The sequence below is a fragment of the Phocoena phocoena genome, chromosome 2, assembly GCF_963924675.1.
Source record: "Phocoena phocoena chromosome 2, mPhoPho1.1, whole genome shotgun sequence".
Classification (NCBI taxonomy): Eukaryota; Metazoa; Chordata; class Mammalia; order Artiodactyla; family Phocoenidae; genus Phocoena; species Phocoena phocoena.
Genome location: NC_089220.1, coordinates 88,118,062 through 88,139,135, shown reverse-complemented (window position 1 = coordinate 88,139,135; position 21,074 = coordinate 88,118,062). Strand labels below are relative to the sequence as shown.

Sequence of the window (21,074 nt, the reverse complement as noted above, 5' to 3'; positions counted from 1 at the left end):
GCCTCCATTAATCAAATACTGTGCACCTAGCACTGCATGTGACACAAAGCTCAAAATCAAAAGGTTGGAATTTGATGCCAAGGAAGTAAACACAGTTTGTTGAGTTATATATTTCTTTTGAAATGCCTTTCATTTCCCCATTGGTAGTTGCCATTCTCTTTTATGCACCAAAGTTATAACCCACTTCAAATAGCTGAGTACCTAAGACGGGACTAGGCACTGTAGGGTGTTTAAAAAAAAAACAAGGGTAAAAATGCTTGTTCCTGTCCACCAGGAATTTATATTCTACCAATTACACATAGTAGAATTAGAGAGTTTGACAGTAAAGTACTAAATTATGTGGAACAGACCTAGAAGAATATAAAATACGTAATGATGTCATATTGGTTTCCTATTGCTGCTGTAACACATGACCAAAGACTTGCTTAACACTACACAAATTTCTTACCTTACAGTTCTGGAGGTCAAATGTCCAAAATCAGTCTCTGTGGGCTAAAATCAAGGTGTCGGCAGGGCTAGTTACTTCTGGAGGCTCTGAGGAAGAATCCTCTGCCTTGCCTTGTTTAGCTTCTAGAGAGCAGCCGCGTTACTTGGCTCACGGCCTCACATCACATTGCCTTTTCTCCCTCTACTACCATTGTTGCATCATCTCCTCTCCTATCCTGGCCTCTTTCTCATAGGACCCTTGTGATTACACTGAGCTCACCAGCATAACCCAGGATAATAGCCCCATCTCATAGTCCTTAATTTAACCACATCAGCAAAGTTCCTTTTGCCATGTAAGGTAACATTCACAGATTCTGGGGAATTGAAAGTGGACACCTTTGCAGGGGGCATTATTCAACCAGCCACAGATATGCAGTTGTGTAGTGCATGATTGGGAAGTAACTAGAGAAATTTTAAAAACCTAATAGAGGAAATTAGCTGTACCTTGAAGGACAGGTCAATGTAATATGCAGACAAAAACTAGTAAAGGCTTCTAACAGGAAAAACAAAGACACCATAAGTAGCAAAAGTATACTTCAGACTCAAGGACCTCGAGGTGCTGTCTTTTGGGGAAGACAAGAATAACATAGATTAAATGGTTAGTAAAAGAACCTAATGGAGAAAATTGTTGTATAATCTTTTAGAGCAAAAGAACTTCTTACAATGACAAAAGATAACACAAAATGTAGTCATATAGCTCTGGAGAAGTTAGTCCAAAGAAATGATAGTCAGAAAGAGCTAAATGCTGTATCTATTCATAGCAAAAGGAAACTAAGTCCATTGGATTTCAAGAAACTTAAAATCCAAAAGAGGGAGAGCAAATCTTATGCAATAAATACACAAACCCTTTTATCCATTTTTCAGTTTTTTCTGTTTTCCTTAAATTTTCCTACATTATTTTTGCTAACAAAAAGGGAGTCGGTAGGTAACAGATTCAAGTAAAGAAATAAACATGTTAAGACATGAATATTTTCTATTCCTTCTGTTGATCAGGTGTCCTATATTTAGAATGTGCTAAGATTTGATTAAAAAAATCTATCCCAGTTTGACCTCTCACAGGATTTGCTTGTCCCTTCCCTTCATCTCTCTCCATCCTTTTCCAAAAATAAAAGAAAGAATGGTGGTAGGGAGAGAAAAAGATTTGAGCAAGAAAGATGCAGGGACGAGGGGCTGCAGAGAAAAGGGATGGAAAAGGGGAAAATATACAGGAGAAAGATGTTACAGCCCATGACCTTATCCTTCTAGTGGATTAAAGTGTTGAAAATTTGAAAACGTTCATATAGGGTGATGTGCTTGCAAAATAATAAAAAGGAAAGAAGGGAACTGAAGGTAGAAAACAAAAGAAGTTGGGGTATTTAAAAAAAAACAGTTTACCATTTGTCTGTGGTTAACCAACCCAAAGAGGTGTCTCAGCTGTTTTAACCACTTTTCTTACATTTACATGAGAAATATTCTTTCACATTAGCAAAGTACTAAAATTCTTCCACCCTATGCAACTCTACTACATTTCCATCATTCCTTTCTTGCATTATCTAAAAAACATATCCTTCCATGGATTATTTCACCAACACATTCTCCTACCCTTGCCACCAAAAAGTTTGTAAAATATACGCAGTGGTCAAAAGCAACAGCTTTTGACATTTTAAAATAGACTTTTTTTTTCTTTTTTAGGTGTGTTAGTTTCTGATTTATAACAAAGTGAATCAGCTATACATATACATAGAGAGAGAGAGACTTTTTTAAAGAGCAGTTTTAGGTTCACAGCAAAATTAAGAGGAAGGTACAAAGACACCTTGCACTGTCATGCATTATCAGGTCGTCCCCCACCAGAGTGCTACATTTGTTACAACTGATAAACCTACATTAATACATCATTATCCCCCAAAATTGACAGTTTACATTAGGGTTCACTCTTCATGTTGTATATTCTATGAAACTGGACGAGTATAATGACATGTATCCACCACCATAGTATCACGCAGAGTAGACTCCCTGCCCTAAAAATCCTCTGTGCACTGCCCATTCATCTCTCCCTCTGCTCTAATCCCAGGCAATCACTGATCTTTTTACTCTGTAGTTTTGCCTTTTCCAGAATGTCATGTATTTGGAATCATATAGTATGTAGCCTTTTCAGATTGCTTTCACTTAGCAACATGCATTTAAGGTTCCTCCATGTCTTTTCGTGGATGGATGGCTCATTTTGTTTTTGGCATAGAGTAATAATCCATTGTCTGGATGTACCGCAGTTTATTTATTTTTTCACTACTGAAGGACATCATTGCTGCTTCCAAGTTTTGGCAATTATGACTGAAGGTGCTGTACACATCCAGGTGCAGGTTTTTGTGCATACATAAGTTTTCAATGCCTTCAGGTAAATACCAAGGAGCAGTCTCTGCATCCAGGGGGATATAGAGAGATCTGATGGGCTAGTGTGGGTCATATGTAACAGAAAGAGGCAAAGCCCCTTGATTGACAGTCCTGCTAGGAGTTACAGAAAGGCACAGGTGTAGTTCCTTAAAGGAAAATCAGAGTCATGTTACCAAAATGAGAAAGGAATTTGGCCCAACCAAAGCAATAGATATCAACTATATCAGTTATGAGATTTTAGTCAAGTCACTTAATCTCTCTGTTTTTTTTCCCATAAGTAAAAGAGACAGGGAGATAATACCAGACCCATTACTTGACATATTTCTTGTGAGAATTAAACACTCAGTAAGGCATATGAAAAGGATCTGTAAGCTGTGAAGCACTATTACAAATAATAGCGGTCCCTGAGTACGTATTACATGCCAGAAGAAACAGTATTATTTCTGTTATTAGTGCCTCGTTTATGTCAAATGACAAAACTAGAACAATTCAGTAATGAGTTTGATGTCCTTTATTTAAAGGAAAACAATCCATGGATTGGGGGAGTAAAAGCCTTTTGTACAGAGGGATTTAGAGCAAGAGTGAGTTTTATAGAACATTAGAAGAGGCAATGTTGCACAGCAAAGGAAACCATAAACAAAACGACAACCCACAAAATGGGAGAAAATATTTGCAAATGATGTGACCAACGAGGGCTTAATTTGCAATTGCAATTGACATAAACACACTACTATATATAAAATAGATAACTAATAAGGACCTACTGTATAGCACAGGGAAATCTACTCAATACTCTGTAATGGCCTATATGGGAAAAGAATCTAAAAAAGAGTGGATATATGTATATGTATAATTGATTCACTTTGCTGTACACCTGAAACTAATACAACATTGTAAATCAACTATACTCCAATAAAATTTTTTTAAAAAAAGATACATGCACCCCAATGTTCATAGTGGCCCTACTTACGTTAGACAAGACATGGAGGCAACCTAAGTGTCCATCTACAGAGGAATGGATAAAGAAGATGTGGTACATATATACAATGGAATATTACTCAACCATAAAAAAGAATGAAATAATGCCATCTGCAGCAACATGGATGGACCTAGAGACTGTCATACTCAGTGAAGTAAGTCAGACAGAGAAAAGACAAATATTATACGATATCACTTATATGTGAAATCTAAAAAACAGTACAAATGAAGTTATTTACAAAACAGAAATAGACTCACAGACATAGGAAACAAACTTATGGTTACCCAAGGGGAAGGGGGAGGAGGGATAAACTGGGAGTATGGGATTAACAGATGTACAATACCATCTATAAAACAGATAAACAAGGATTTACTGTATAGTACAGGGAACTATATTTAATATCTTGTAATAAACTATAATAGAAAAGAATCAAAAAAAGAATATAGATATATATATATAACCAAATCACTTTGCTGTACACCTGAAACTAATACAATGTTGTAAATCAACTATACTTCAAAACAAAAAAATTTACAAATAAAAAAATAAAGAAGAGGCAATGTGGAAACAGGGCATGATTGGCTAGAAAGTTGGGACTTCCTTGTAAGGCCAGCAGGTCCTATTTTCTAGGGTAAGGTAAGCTAGCTAAGGCTGAGTTGGAGGATCGCGAGCAGTATACGTTAGGATTCCTCGACAGGTGTTTCTGTAAGTGTAGGCTGACTTAGGTTTTGTTATGTGACATGGGCCAGGCCACTGCGGTGGCTTCCATTTTGTGGGTCCCCATATACAAATTAACTTTATCAGTTACATATATTCACCAACCTTAATTTGGTTTCTTAAATAGGTTTTAGGTTTCTGAAGTAACCCTTCAACTGTTATTTAGCTTCTTAAGTAGACTTCCATGGTGAGATAAGAGAGACTAAATGAATTAAGTGAGTATCAGAGGGTTCGGCAATTACGTTTTATTACAAACTCACTTCTTTTGTACAAGTCGATGTTATACAATAAGGTAGCTTTTTAGGGGTAAATCTCCACTGGCTAAGCTGGCAACTGAAGTTCCAGACTTGCAGAGTGAGATGATTGAGTCTTGAAGTATAGAGATCACTACCAACACCCACGGCTTTCTTTACCATCAATACCACTGTCAATATTCTGCTTCTATTGGGGGGGGGGGGCGGGGAACGAGGTGTCTTATTTTCTTCTTCTTTTTAGCATTATGATGTCTGACTCATGATGTTATTCATGAGTAAAGGAATATTCATAATATTGAGTGGTAATCATTTTAAATATCATCATTGCTTCTGGACTATTAGTAAAACTAGTGGTGAAAATTTTATTCATTGAAGAACTTTACATCTTAAAATTCTCTTTTAATATGCTTATATTGGTTCAAAAGACAATGATTCTTCCACTTTGGGGTTTTCACAAAATTCATTTATTATCTTAGTGTGTAGATATCAAACCACCAACCATTACTGCTTTATTCTCTTTCTGTGTGATGCAGAAAGTGGGATTATCAGCGACTATAGGCAGCATAAATTATTCCAGTGCTCAGCTTTCTTTTTAGGATAGATTTATTTAAATTAGCTAGGATATATTAATCTTGCTTAATTCAAAATTGCTAAAAGTAGTACATACATTAGCTTTCCAAAATAATCCTTATTTGTTACTATAAATGCTCAAGATCTTCAAAGTATTTCTGTTGCTAAACAAGAATAATTTCCAAAGATCCTTCAGACCAGATGGTGAAATGATATATAAAAATTCAATTTCTTGTAATATGAGGTCAATAATACAGAAAGTTCAGAGTCTCCAATTCCTTTTTCAATTTAAAAATTCCAGTGGATCAACTTATTTTTTAAATTATTGCTCTAGTCTTTGGGCTTCCTGTAAATTTCTTGTCAACATCTTTTGAATTACTTTATGAAAGTGCTGTCTTTACAATTAATTATTTACTTATCTTCATCCAAAGTAATTTTTCTAAACTGCTCACTTAATTTACTAATGAAAGAGCACATTTAAAAGCATTAATTTTTATTACCAGCTAAAGATTTCAAAATGTCATTTTTCCTTTTAAGATTTCATAAAAGTCTTTATTATGTGTTTCCAGGAGAAAAATACACTCATTTAATTTACTTAGAGATAAATATAATCCCTCTATATTTCATCATTAACCTAGTACAACTAATCCCTTAATGTCAGTGACTATGCAGGATTTTTCCAGCCCTGGTGGCCCTCAGACCCACTCCTCACCTTTCCCTGTTCTGCTCTGTATTGCAGGTGCCCATGTTCTCTGGCCCCTGTGTCAGCTGGCTTCCAGATGCGTTTGGCGAATGGGGGGTACTGATGGAGACTGGAGGCTGGGATACTGAGAGATTGGAAGGAGAGAGGAAAGAAGAAATCAGGGTCTTTGTCCCTCCTTCCTCTCTGCCTCAGGAGGCAACTGAAGCAGCAACTGGCTCTCCTGTCTGGTCCTAACTCCCCACTGGGGAGTCCTACCAGGATTCCAGCTTTGTCGGGTATGCCAGTCACAGTCCAATCAGGAGAGAAAACACCAAGTAATGTGAATGGAGAAGGTTTAATATAAAGAATTGTTCACTATAATAGACACTGGAGTAATACAGGACTGGCCAATAGGAAATGAAGAGAAATCTAAAGAACACAATAATAGCAAATATAAGGAGCAGTTACAACTCTGGGGCTCAGAGAGAGCAAGTATGATCCACGCCCGGCTCACCAAGACTAAGATCCAGATCTTGCTGGAGACAGAATAGCTATGGCTCACTGGATGGTGGAGAAGCTTGCTATGGTACCACACCAGCAGAACTTGCTGAGATACTGAGGGAGGCCAGCTACAGGGAGATGCCCCACCTCGTAACTGCAAAGCCATTCTAGGGGATGCTAGAAGAAACTACCCACAGGGAGGCACTGTGTGCTACTGGCACACAGTAGCAGACAGTGCAGAAACTGCGTGCACTGCAGGAGCCGGGAGCTGTAGAAGCAGCATATACTTCAGGAGCACCAGTGAGAGAAGCACATGGGAATCAAGAAGAGAGAGGAAAAAACCCTCCTCCTGCAATGTCTCTCCAGTACCTCCTACTGACAAAGCTTAATATCATGCCAATTGACAAAGGAGAAACACTCGGAGGGAGAAATATTTACAAGGCCTGTATTACTTTGCTACAGCTGCGTAACGTATTACCACAAACTCAGTAATTTAAACAGCACAGATGTATTAGCTCACAGCTTCTGTGGGCTAGGGGTCTGGCACATTTTGTCTAGGTTCTCTGCTCAGGGTCTCATAAGGCTGAAATCAAAGTGTCAGCTGGCTGCATCCTCATCTCGAGGCTCAAGGAGGAAGTGATCATTTAGGTTGTTTCAATAATTCAGTCCCCTGCAGGTGTAGGACTTGAAGTCCTTATTTTTTTTGTTGGCTGTCGACTGAGGACCACTCTCAACAAATAGAGGCTGCTCTTGCCATGTCACCCCCTCAACAGGCTCTCTTAAACAATGGTTTTTTCTTCCAGTTTTACTGAGATATAATTGACATACAACACTGTATAAATTTAAGATGTACGGCATGAGTTGACTTACGTGCATCATGAAGTGATGATCACAGTAAGTTTAGTGAACACCATCATCTCACATAGATACAACATTAAATAAATAGAAAAAAATTTTTTCCTTCTGAGGAGAACCCCTAGGATTTGCTCTCTTAACAACTTTCATATATAACGTACAGCAGTTAATTATATTCATCACATTGTAACTTACATCCCTAGTACTTACTTATCTTATAACTGGAAGTCTGTACCTTTTGACTCCCTTCCTCCAATTTCTCCCACCCCCACCTCTGGTAACCCCAAATCTGATCTCTTTTGCTATGAGTTTGCTTTTTGTTTTTGAAGTATAATTGACCAACAATACTGTATTAGTTCCTGTTACACAACATAGTGATTTGATACTACTATACATTTCAAAATTATCATGGTAAGTCTAGTTACCATGTGTCATCATACAAAGATATTACATAGCTATTGACTATATTCTATACACTATACATCTCATACCGTGACTCATTTATTTTGATCTAAAAGTCTGTACCTCTTAGTTCCCCTCACCTATTTCTATCCTGCACCCACCCCCTCCCCTCTGGCAACCACCCTTTTGTCCTCTGTGTCTATAACTCTGTTGCTGTTTTTCATTTCCAATACAGAAATCCTTAATTACTGTCAACCTCTTTTGAATAGTTTTTAGGGATGAAAAACTCATTACTTCACTAAGTGGCCTGTTACTTTTGAGGATTTATAATTGTTAAGAGATTCTTCACTGTGATGAACTAAAATCTGTTTTGTAATTAATTGAGGTATAGTTGACTTAAAATATTATATCAGCTTCAGGTATGCAGCACAGTGACTCAAGCTTTTTATAGATTATACTCCATTTAAAATTATTATGGGGAGGGGGAAGGGCGAGCCGTGACAAAGCGCGAGAGAGGCATGGACATACATACACTACCAAACCTAAGGTAGATAGCTAGTGGGAAGCAGCCGCATAGCACGGGGAGATCAGCTCGGTGCTTTGTGACCGCCTGGAGGGGTGGGATAGGGAGGGTGGGAGGGAGGGAGACGCAAGCGGGAAGAGATATGGGAACATGTGTATATGTATAACTGATTCATTTTGTTGTAAAGCAGAAACTAACACACCATTGTAAAGCAATTATACTCCAATAAAGATGTTAAAAAAATTATTATAAAATATTGGCTGTATTCTCTGTGCTGTACAATATATCCTTGTAGCTTTTTTTTAGTATTTATTTTATTTATTTATTTTATTTTGGGCTGTGTTGGGTCTTAGTTGCATCATGCGGGATCTTTGTTGTGGCATGTGGCCTTCTCTCTAGTTGTGGTGTGCGGGTTTTCTCTCTCTAGTTGTGGCACGCGGGCTCCAGAGCGCGTGGGCTCTGTAGTTTGAGGCACACGGGCTCTATAGTTGAGGCGCACAGGCTTAGATGCCCTGCAGCATGTGGGATCTTAGTTCCCCGACCAGGGATCGAACCCATGTCCCCTGCATTAGAAGGCAGATTGTTTACCACTGGACCACCAGGGAAGTCCCAGCTTATTTATTTTATACATAGTAGGTTGTACCTCTTAATCCCCTATCCCAATCTTGTCCCTCTCCCCTTCCCTCTCCCCATTTGTAACCACTAGTTTGTTCCCATGTGATATCTTGCATCTCCAGGTGATCCAGGCCCCTTTGTACTATATTATATCAGAGGATGGAAGGTTAACATAGCCCTAGGACAGGAACATAAATGTATATTGCTGTGTCCATCTGTGTGCAAACTGCTTCTTATTCTCCTTACCAGGACAGAAAAAAATGAATTCATCACATCAACAGTCTGTACCTGAGATCATATTAATCTTCTCTGGCAAGGATACAGCTAATAAAGCAGACTATACCCTTTGGGCTTTGGATCTGAAAACTGACTCACATACAGAAACTCGGCACGGAATCACGACTTTTTATTTGCGTGGCGGCCCTCTGCCTCCTGATCATCCATTCTTGATTTCTTTCTATTTTACAGATTGAGCAATACTCAAAACTCTTTATTGGTTGTCCATTCATCTTGACTCTAGACACACGATCTCTTAACCTCTATAGCTCTCCGTGTCAGACTCCTCTAAGGGCCACTCTACCCTTTCTGCTTATCATTATAATTGCATCCACTTTGCTTCTGATGGGTTTGGTGCTACTACTCAGCCTATGTTACTTTAGGATCCTACCATCCCCATCACTTCTGGGCTATCACTTCTGAAGCCCTGACCTAGTTAACACTGAGATAGTTACCATTAAGTTTCTCAGTGATTCTTGTGCCCCGTTTACCAGCACATTCCTTACCACTTTAGTCAATGGAATATCATCTGGATTCTTTTTCAGAACATAGGCAGCAGCAAGGTTTTTCAGACTCATATATCTACTCTAGAATGCACATATCTCTGAGCCTTTTAATCTCTTACTGTCTTCCAAAGCAGTGTGAATTTTCTATTTCACTTTTTCAAATCTTCCTCAAAAACCATCCTTGCAGCAAGTGGACACTATTTTCCAAGGTGTTAAAGCCTGTGTTATAGAAGGATGCTCCCATATTCATAAATTCTTCTTTATCCAATGTTATACCTTATCTCACCCCCATTAAACCAGCATCCTTAGAATCCAGTCTCATATATACTCACTCAGCTCCTGCCAATACATGTTGGCTACATCTGGTAGCTCCTTTAGCATATGGCCCATTTCCTCCCTTAGAAGCTAAGGGAAGTGCTAGGTTATATTGTTACTTGACCCTACTAATTAGTCTGGTAGCCAGGATGGGAGATGGGGGTTGACTATGGGGAGTGGGTGCATATTATCTTACAAGGGAAGGGCTTCTACACCATCTTCAAGTACAGGAGGATCACTGGCCTTTAAAAGGAAGAAAAGGCCTACTTGTTCAGGCCCAGAGGGTCCAGGGAAATCTGAGGATTAAAGATTTTTAACTTCATCAACCCAGGTGAGATATCCCCATCTCAAGTTTCAGGGTTCCACTCCTACTCATTCAAGACCATTATTTGTCGTGGCTCAGAATTCATTCTTTGATGGAGTTTTGCTGCTATTAAAAAGTCCTGGGCTTCCCTGGTGGCGCAGTGGCTGAGAGTCCACCTGCCAATGCGGGGGACGCGGGTTCGTGCCCCGGTCCTCTGGCGCTGGAGCCTGTGCTCCGCAACGGGAGAGGCCACAGCAGTGAGAGGCCCGTGTACCGCAAAAAAAAAAAAAAAAAAAAGATGTGGTCTATGTTTCCTCCTCACCCTCTCCTCACTCTGCACTTTCTTTCTTGTCTATTTCACTTTGTCCCTTAGATATGGATGACACCCAGATCTACATCTCCAGTTCTCACCTCACTTCTGAGCTCCTCACTTCTGAGTTTCAGAATCTAATTTCCTGCTACCTACTGGACATTCTTTCCATTCCCACCTCAAATTCAACACATCCAAAACTAAATTCCTTAATATAACATTCACGGGCCATCACAATCTGGTCCCTATCTAATTGGGCTATTCCTCCTCTGCATTCACTGACATTCTGCCTTTTCTGCTGGTTATTTTCTATATATGTGTGCATTTTTTGTCTTTTTGCCTTTACACGTACTATTCCTTCTGCCTGAGATGCCCTATTTATCCTCTTCCATTTATCAGAATTCAACTCACTGTCCAAATCCCAGGTTGCATGTCACATTATTTAAGAAGTCCTTCCTAATACCACAACCAGAATTAATCTCTTCTACCAGATTTTATTTATATCTCCAATCAGACAGTTACCATAGTCTACCCTTTATTATAGTTATTGAGATTTTATTTGTCTCTCTCACTAGGTTGTTAACTTTCTCAAGACTTGCACTGTCGGGCTTCCCTGGTGGCACAGTGGTTAAGAATCCGCCTGCCAATGCAGGGGACACAGGTTCGAGCCCTGGTCCGGGAAGATCCCACATGCTGTGGAGCAACTAAGCCCGTGTGCCACAACTACTGAGCCTGCGAGCCACAACTACTGAGCCCGCGTGCCACAACTACTGAAGCCTGCATGCCTAGAGCCCATGCTCCACAAGAGAAGCCACCATGATAAGAAGCCCGCGCACCGCAATGAAGAGTAGCCCCCGCTCGCCGCAACTAGAGAAAGCCCGCGTGCGGCAACGAAGACCCAACACAGCCAAAAATAAATAAATTAAATAAATAAAGATTTGCACTGTCAAGTTGTTTTACTCATCTTTAGAGATTCATTGCCTAGCTCAGTATTTTGCCTATGGTAGGATTTATATTAGTTAGGGTACATATTCAGCTGCTATAACAAAGACTAAGGTAACAGTGGCTCAAACAAGATAGAAGTCTATCTCTCACACACAGGGACACAGACTCCTCGCAACTTGTTAACTCAGTCATCACTTGAGTGTTGGCCTCATCTGTATGACCCAGGGAACCGTTCCCACCATGTCCACATGTCAGGCAGCAGGATGGAAAGGAAGGGTTGGAGAGAGAGGACACACCCCCCTCCATGCCATGACCTGAAATTAGGTATATACTTCCACACAAATCCCATTGAATGAACTTTGCCACATGCCAAACTTAGCTGTTGATCGGCCGCAAGTGGTAGTCTTTCACAGATCAACCATGTACACAGGTAAACATTGGGAAGAAGGGGAAAGTGGATGTTGGAAAGCAGCTAGCAGTCTTGCCACAGAATCAATGGATGCCTGCTTTAAAAATAACATTAAAAAGCATTCGGGGACTTCCCTGGTGGTACAGTGGTTAAGAATTCACCTGCCAATGCAGGGGACACAGGTTCGATCCCTGGTCTGGGAAGATCCCACATGCCAGACAGCAACTAAGCCCGTGAACCACAACTACTGAGCCTGCGCTCTAGAGCCTGCAAGCCACAGCTACTGAGCCCGTGCACTGCAACTACTGAAGCCCACGCACCTAGAGCCCGTGCTCCGCAACAAGAGAAGCCACTGCAATGAGAAGCCCATGCACCACAATGAAGAGTAGCTCCCGCTGGCCGCAACTAGAGAAAGCCCGCGCGCAGCAACAAAGACCCAATACAGCCAAAAATAAATAAAAAATTTAAAAATAAAAAAAGCTTTTGTTTCACTCACAGGAGTATGCTAGCAGACTGGGAAAAAGGGAAAAGAAAAAAGTAGGCATGACTGCAACAAGAGAGCTGCTGAGTGAGAAAGAAGAGAGAATCAGTGTACCCTCCTCCTCAGCCAGCATTAACACTAGATGCCTTCTGCTGGCTGGGGTCCAGTTCTCTCTCAGTAAGATGGCCTTTCCCCCTTCAGCAAGGACTCCTTTAAAGTCACTTGGGCCTTGCAATGGGATTCACACGGACATAAGAAACAACTCAGGATTGTCACAGTCAATAATGATTCCAAGTAACTAGATATTTCATCTACTAAGAGTTATCTCTCTTTAAATACTATTTGCCCCAAATCTTCTAGAGTAGCAGTGTTTTTCCTTCTACCTGTGGGCAGTCCTGGTCTTTTGAATAGGCAGTGGTTTTCATTCCCATCCCTACTCCACCCCAAATCACACATACCTTAGCTTTTATTATTATTATTATTGTTTCATTCCTTTGGTTCGTAAAGATTTCTTCATAAAATGAAAATATCCCCGAGAGGTATTCAGGTTCCATCAATTAACATTTTAGTTACCCATTAAGCCAGTATGTGAAAGCCAAATCTTAAAGGAAATGAGGTGTGGTGGTCAGTTCTATATGCCAACTTGGCTAGACATAGTCCCCAGTTATTTAATCAAACACTAATTTAGGTGTTACAGTGAAGGTGTTTTGTAGATGTGAATTAAATCCGTAATCAGCTGACTTTAAGGAAGATTCTTTACGGAAGATAATCTGGTGGGCCTGATTCAATCAGTTGAAAGGTTTTAAGAGCAGAACTGAGGTTTCTCTGAAGAAGAAACTCCTCTGTGGATAACAGCTTCAGCTGATGCCCAAGAGTCCCAGTCTGCCCTTCCTGATGGCCTACCCTACCAGTGTGCCTTGCCAGCCACCACAATCATGTAAGCCAATTCCAGGCAGTAAATTTCTAAATATATCTCCTACTGGTTGTTTCTCTGGTTGAACCCTGACTGAGGATTGGGGGCTGGGCAAGAAGAGGGGAGAGGCCGTCACAGAGGAGTAAAGGAGGAGGAGCAGGCAGCAAAGGGAATGCTGACAGGGGAGTTCATTCGACAATTCTGCCCAAGGAAGGATTTGTTTGAGAAAATAAAAGAAAGGCCAGAACACTCTCAGAGGACGCTGAGAGCTCAAAGTAAAGAAACGTAGAAAAGGTGGGGAGACACACCCCAATCTCACTCTTCTTCAGCAGCTTTAGTTATTGGCAGCAGTGGGATAGAGAGGGAATACTGACTTTCTAATGGAAGCTAGTATCTGCAGATTGCATGAAAGCTCTTCCTCAGAACAGCACAAGCTTACTTTAGCTTCTTTGTACATTTCTATACTTTCATGTAACCAGAGAGGCAAAGGCATACCTTTGCAACTAATGCTTCCAGACTCATCTGCAAAATCAAATGCACCTGAAAAAAAAAAAAAAAGAGCAGAGAGGGAATTGGTTTCCTTCTATATCTAGAGCGTTTCCCCAAATATCATGAATAATTCTGGCAAATTTTCCAGAAACTAGTACGTATTCTAAACTAAGTATGTATTTAAATAACTCAAGAGCAAGAATATAATCTAAGTTGGAAAAAATAAAATGCTTGGATAAATACACACTTAAATAAGCGTGTCAGTAAGTAAGTCAGTAAAAAGATGCCAATATACACGAGCATTGAAAGGAAGAAAAAAATGGTGCAGCCTTCAAGGGACTCTAAGAAGAAAACTACATGGGCATGATAAAAAACCAGGAATAAGAGAAAAGTTAGAGATCCAAAACCAGACAGAGTTAGAACTGTACCAAAAATTAAAGGAATCGGCAATTGGATGTTGCTACCAAGAATGGTTAGTAAACCTTTTAGAAAAGACAAACTGATATTTATTGAGCACTTAGTATACGACAGGCACTGTGTTACATGGTTAATCTCATTTAGGCTCCACCAGAACCCTAGAAGGAATATAACAGTAATATTGCCTTTATTTTACAAATGGAGTAACTAAAGCTCACAGAGGTTAGCAGCTTGCCCATGGTCACCCAGGTAAATACGTGATTGTACATGCCATGGTTAAAAGAAGTAAGTCTGTCTCTTTTATCTTTGGGTTTCCAATGTCTAAGCACATATTGATTATATAAATTATTTAAATGGTCATATAAATTGTAGTGAATGGTGGAAGACTTGACTGTCTGACCTTAGAGAACACACTGTCTCTATTCTACACTAACACTAACAGCCCTATTTTCTTAGTTATCACTTTTTTTTTTTTTGGCTGCTTTGGGTCTTTTTTGCTGTGTGTGGGCTTTCTCTAGTTGCGGTGAGCGGGGCCTACTCTTTGTTGCGGTGCACGGGCTTCTTCACCTTACTTAGTTAGACTGAGTAAGGTAAAAAGAAAAGATTCGAATAAATGAAATCATAAATGGAAGAAAAGACATACAACTGATGCCATGGAAATTAAAAGGATCATAAAAGACTACTATGAACAATTATACACCAACTGGATAAACTAGAAGAAATTAGAACTCTGGCACACTGTTGGTAGGAATGCACAATTGTACAACTGCTATAGAAAACGGTATGAAGGTTCCTCAAAAAATTCGAAACAGAACTACCATATGATCCAGCAATCCCATTTCTGGGTATTTATCTAAGAGAATTGAAATCAGGATCTCAAAGCTATTAGCACTTCTATGTTCATTGCAGCACTATTCACAGTAGCAAAGATGTGGAAACAAATGTCCAATGACAGATAAATGGATAAATAAAATGTGATATACACATTCAACAGAATACTGTTCCACCTTTAAAAAAGAAAGAAATTCTACAATATGCAATAAGATACATGAATCCTGAGGACATTATGCTAAGTGAAATAAGCGAGTCATAGAAAGGCAAATACTGCATGATTCCACTGATATCAGGGATCTAAAATAGTCAAATTCATATAATCAAAGAGTGGAGTGGCGAGGGGTTGAGGGTGAGGGAAATGGGGAGTTACAACAGGCAGAAAGTTTCCGTTAAGCAAGAGGAGTAAGTTCTAATTCACAGATGGTTGGATGAATGGCTCCCAGATATCTGACTCACAGCAGGGAAGCCCTGAAAACAGAGTGGTAGGGCGCCCAGAAGTGTCTCAGGAGGACCCCTTCCCAGCCACAGAATGCCTGGTTGGAGGCTGCTGACACAAACCAATGCCCAGGTACTGGCCTGAGGCACAGGCAGCCTGGCTGCTGCTCGGGGCTTGGGGAAGAGAAGAAACATCTGGCTTCTGCTTACAAGTCTCCACAGCAAGAGCTGTACTTGCTAGGACAAGCACCTTTGCAAAGAAAATGTCCCACTTGTTAAGCAGTTGATCTCTGATAAAAATAAAGCCCAATTAGTAAGTAAACTGCGTCCTCTGAAAGATGAACCATGGCCTTTATATCCTTGGGAACCAGGTTTCTCTAAAGTTGGCCTTATCACACTGAAGCTGGGCATGATGCCTTTATGGACCAAGGACGGTCAAAAGCATATGGTCACACTACTTAAGATACAAGACTATCACATCCTAAAATATACTCCAAAGGAAAACCATAATGGGAAAACGGCAGCCCTAACTGTCGGAGGAAAAACTGTAACACATGTCTATAACTCTGCATCTCTACTGGAAATTTACTGAGAACTTGGATTGCTGCCAGTATGGAAAGTTAAAACCTTTCATGTAACAGACAACGCTGTCATTAAACCAGGCACTCCTCCTTACGCTGCTCATTTTCTCTCAGACAGTATATGAATGTCACAACAAAAACGATATTGGTAAAGGTTTTCAGGGCATCATGACAACATGGGGATTTAAAGGCCAGCCTCCTACTCATGGTCAAACAAAAATCCACAGGAGACTTAGAACAATTTCAACCCGTGATGTTGCCAGAGTCTGGCCTGGAACTAAAATGCCTGGACAAATGGGAAGCACAGATAGCACAGCATATGGACTCCAAGTGTGGATACAAAGCCCAAATAAGCTATGTAAATGGCTCTGTACTTGGACATAAAAATTGCTCAGAGATTCTAAACTGCCTGCGTATAAGGATTCCTATTAAAATTTATCATTCCCTATATATTTTCCTAATGGAGAAGAAGAGGAACAACCAGACCATGTATATGATAAAAACATGTAACAACACAGTATGTAACTCTGTTACATTTGCCTAACCTCACTGGACATGACAGAACCTCACAAGCTCTTTGAGTTTTGATGAGCCAGAACAATAAGATAGCCAGGATTTATATTCTCTTTTCTCAACCACAGCAATACCATACTTGTTATCTTTGTCAAAGGCATAAATATATCACTGGTTCTCCAACTGAATTTTGTTAGAAAAATTACTACTTAAACAAATTACTACTTAAAAAATTACTGCTTAAACAAAAATTACTACTTAAGTAGACAGGATATGCCAAATTTAGATGGATTGGCAGTTTGCATATTAGCAAAATCTTTGTAATTTGAAGGATTTATTCTCTTTTACTGCCTAATTCCCAAGTTGTCTTAAAGTGTTCATAAATATAACCTCTTTTAATTAAAAGAAAAATGAGGGAGTAGCCAGGATGGTAGAGTAGGAAAACCCTGAGCCAGCCCCCTCTCATGGGCACACTGCAATTACAACTACTTACAGAGAAACTACTGATGAGAAAGACCTGAAGACTAGCAGAAATAATCTCCTACAACTAAAGATATAAAGAAGGAACCACAATGAGAGGGTAGGAGGGGCAGAGATGTGGTGTAGCCAGGACTCATACCCCGGGGGTGGGTGACCCACAAATAATTACAATTGCAGAGGCTCTCCCCAGTGAAAACGAGGTCTGGGTCCCACATCAGGCTCCCCAGCCCAGGGGTTCTACACCAGGAAGATGAGTCGCCAAAACGTTTTGCTTTGAAGGGCAGTGGGGCTTACTTTCTGGAGACCCAGAGGGCTGTGGGAAACAGAGTCCACTCTTAACAGGCAGAGACAGAATCTCACACACACTGGGTCTCAGGACAGAAGCAGTAATTTAAAAGGAGCCTGAGTCAGACCCACCTACTGATCTGGGAGAGCCTCCTGGAGAAGCAGGAGGCAACTGGAGCTCACCCTGGGGACACAGACACTGGCAGCATCCATTTTGGAGAATCATCTACCAAAAGGACATTGGTGCTAGCAAGTGCCACTCTGGAGTCCTCCCTCTAGCTTGTTAGCACCAGGACTGGACCCACCCACCAGCCTGTTGGCACCAGTACTGGGATGCCTCAGGCCAAGCAGCTAGCCAGGTAGGGATTCAGCCCCAACCATGCAGTGGAATACTACTCAGCCATAAAAAAGGATGAAATCTTGCCATTTGCAACAATGTGGATGGACCTAGAGGGTATTATGCTAAGTGAAATAAGTCAGACAGGAGAAAGACAAATACTGTATGATTTCACTTATATGTGGAATCTAAAAAATAAAACAAACGAACAAACATGGTAAAACAGAAACAGAGTTATAGATACAGAGAACAAAAGGGTGGTTGCCAGAGGGGAGGGGGTGGGTGGAGGATAGAAATAGGTGAGGAAGATTAAGAGGTACAAACTCCTAGATGCAAAATAAATGAATCACGGTATGAAATGTACAGTGTGGGGAATACATTCAATAATTATGTAATATCTTTGTATGGTGACAGATGGTAACTAGACTTATTGTAGGGATAATTTTGAAATGTACAGCAATATACAATCACTACATTGTGTAACAGGACCTAACATAATGCTATAGGTCAATTATACTTCAAAAACAAACTCATGAAAAAAGAGATCAGATTTGTGGTTCCCAGAGGTGGGGGTGGGAGGAGGGGGAACTGGATGAAGGCAGTCAAAAGGTACAAACTTCCAGTTACAAGATAAATAAGTACTAGGGATGAAATGTACATGATAAATAAAATTAACACTGCTATATGTTGTATATGAAAGTTGTTAAGACAGTAAATCCTAAGAGTTCTCATCACAAGGAAAAACTTACTTTTCTATTTCTTTAAACTATATGAGATGATGAATGTTCACTAAACTTATTGTGGTAATCATTTCATGATGTGAGTCAAATCATTACGCTGTATACCTTAAATTTATACAATGTTGTATGTCAACTTTATCTCAATAAAACTGGAAGGAAAAAATAAAATTTAAAAGATGAATAAGTTCTAGAGATAGGCTATACAACTATCATACCTATAGTCAACAATAATATATTGAATACTTAAAAATTTGTTAAGAGGGTAAATCTCATGTTAAGTGCTCTTTCCACAATAAAATAAAATACAAAAATAACTGAATTGCCAAAGGATTCTAACAAGTATTGGGGTTACTCAAGACCCCCAAGTCCAGAACTCCAAAGTGTGAGACAGATACCTTGCCACGATCATCAGATACTAGACTTGGAGATTTAAATCCCACACACCCTTGGTGACATTTGCTCAAAACCGAGCAGAGGAAGGAAACAGAACTATATAAAAAGAAACACGAATCGGACTTTTGGTCACCTCTGTGGTGACAGTAAGGCATGACAGTGGAATGATTCAATTCACAAACTTCCCTTTGGGAACAATACTAAGGAGCAGAGAACCCGTGAATTTCCTCCCTACAGGTCAGTGTAATATCCTCACCCTCATACCTAACACAGTACCGTGACGCTTGGTTCTTCCATAGCAAAAAAGAAAAGGGACACACTCAGAATCACTTTAGCTTTGAACCTGCAGAACGTTCCATACATTCATATTCAATGCATGCTCCTTGAAAAAACAAACGGCATAGCAACATTGTAAATCAACTATACTCCAATATAAAATAAAAAATTTTTAAAACAGTATATAAAAGTGTAGAATATTTAAAAAATCTATTCTCTCCTCCCCACTTTGCCATGTATCCCCATACTTTGCTATCACTTTGATATATATCCTCCCAGCTTGGTGTGCAGGTACACTCACATGCATATGCACACACACAATATTCAAAATAAATGATATTATCCTAACCACACCACTCTGCAGTTTGTTTTTCTTACTTAAAATTTGTATAGATGGACCTTGGTTTTTCTACTGGCTGCCTAGTATTACGTATGACTAAACAATCCCTCACTGATGGGACACTTTTTATTTTATTTCATTTCTTTTTCCTATTTTTAAAATTTTTATTTAAAAGTAATACTCACCTTTAAGTCTTTAATCCATTTGGAGTTTTTTTTTTTTTTTTTTTTTTTTTGCTGTACGCGGGCCTCTCACTGTTGTGGCCTCTCCCATTGCGGAGCACAGGCTCCGGACGCGCAGGCTCAGCGGCCATGGCTCACGGGCCCAGCCGCTCCGCGGCATGTGGGATCCTCCCAGACCGGGGCACGAACCCGTGTCCCCTGCATCAGCAGGCGGACTCCCAACCACTGCACCACCAGGGAAGCCCTGGAGTTTATTTTTGTGTATGGTGTTAGGGAGTGTTCTAATTTCATTCTTTTACATGTAGCTGTCCAGTTTTCCCAGCACCACTTATTGAAGAGGCTGTCTTTTCTCCATTGTATGTTCTTGCCTCCTTTGTCATAAATTAGGCGCCCATATGTGCGTGGGTTTATCTCTGGGCATTCTATCCTGTACCATTGATCTATATTTCTGTTTTTGTGCCAGTACCATACTGTATTGATTACCGTAGCTTTGTGGTATAGTTTGAAGTTGGGGAGCCTGATTCCTCCAGCTCTATTTTTCTTTCTCAAGATTGCTTTGGGTATTCAGGGTCTTTTGTGTTTTCATATGAATTGTAAAATTTTTTGTTCTAATTCTGTGAAGAATGCCATTGGTTGTTTGATAGGGATTGCACTGAATCTGTAGATTGCTTTGGGTAGTACAGTCACTTTCACAACATTGATTCTTCCAATCCAAAAGGGAGGGGATATGGGGACATATGTATGCATATGGCTGATTCACCTTGTTGTACAACAGAAACTACACACAGTATTGTGAAGCAATTATACTCCAATAAAGAGCTATTAAAAAAAAAGTAATACTCGCACATGTTCTAAAAACTCAGACTGTACAGATGTGCCTAAAATGCGAAACAAAAACCTCCCACCACCCATCCCCACCAACCCCACCGCTCCCACGCCCATTACTCAAAGGTTTTATTAGTAGTTTCTGTCTTAAGTTCTACTGTTGATTACCACTAAAACTGTATGTAATATATTTATACCTCTTTTTCTTGATTTATCAACTATATATATTATCTATTGACTCCTCCTGATGAAAAATTAGGAAAAAATAGTACATTCACCACATGGATGAAAATGAAATATGGCATTTGGCTACTGGAACAATCTCAGCCTGCTACTGATAATGAGTCATCTTCTATGGTAATATAACTTGGTTGCTACAAATAATATTTTAATTATAGAAATATAGTGGTTTAGTAATAAATTGGATTTAGATACAGAAAAGCTCCCCCAGGAGACAGAATACTTCACTTCACATCATGGTCCTGCTGCCAATTAACTCTGTGACTGTAAACACATTACTTAACCTCATGGTGCCCT

General features: G+C 39.8%; 1 pseudogene; it reads left to right on the top strand.

The window, feature by feature from the left end:
• Nucleotides 1-15,679: 15,679 nt before the first annotated feature.
• Nucleotides 15,680-16,676, top strand: LOC136118462 (large ribosomal subunit protein uL3m pseudogene; annotated as a pseudogene).
• The last annotated feature ends 4,398 nt before the right edge of the window (nt 16,677-21,074 follow it).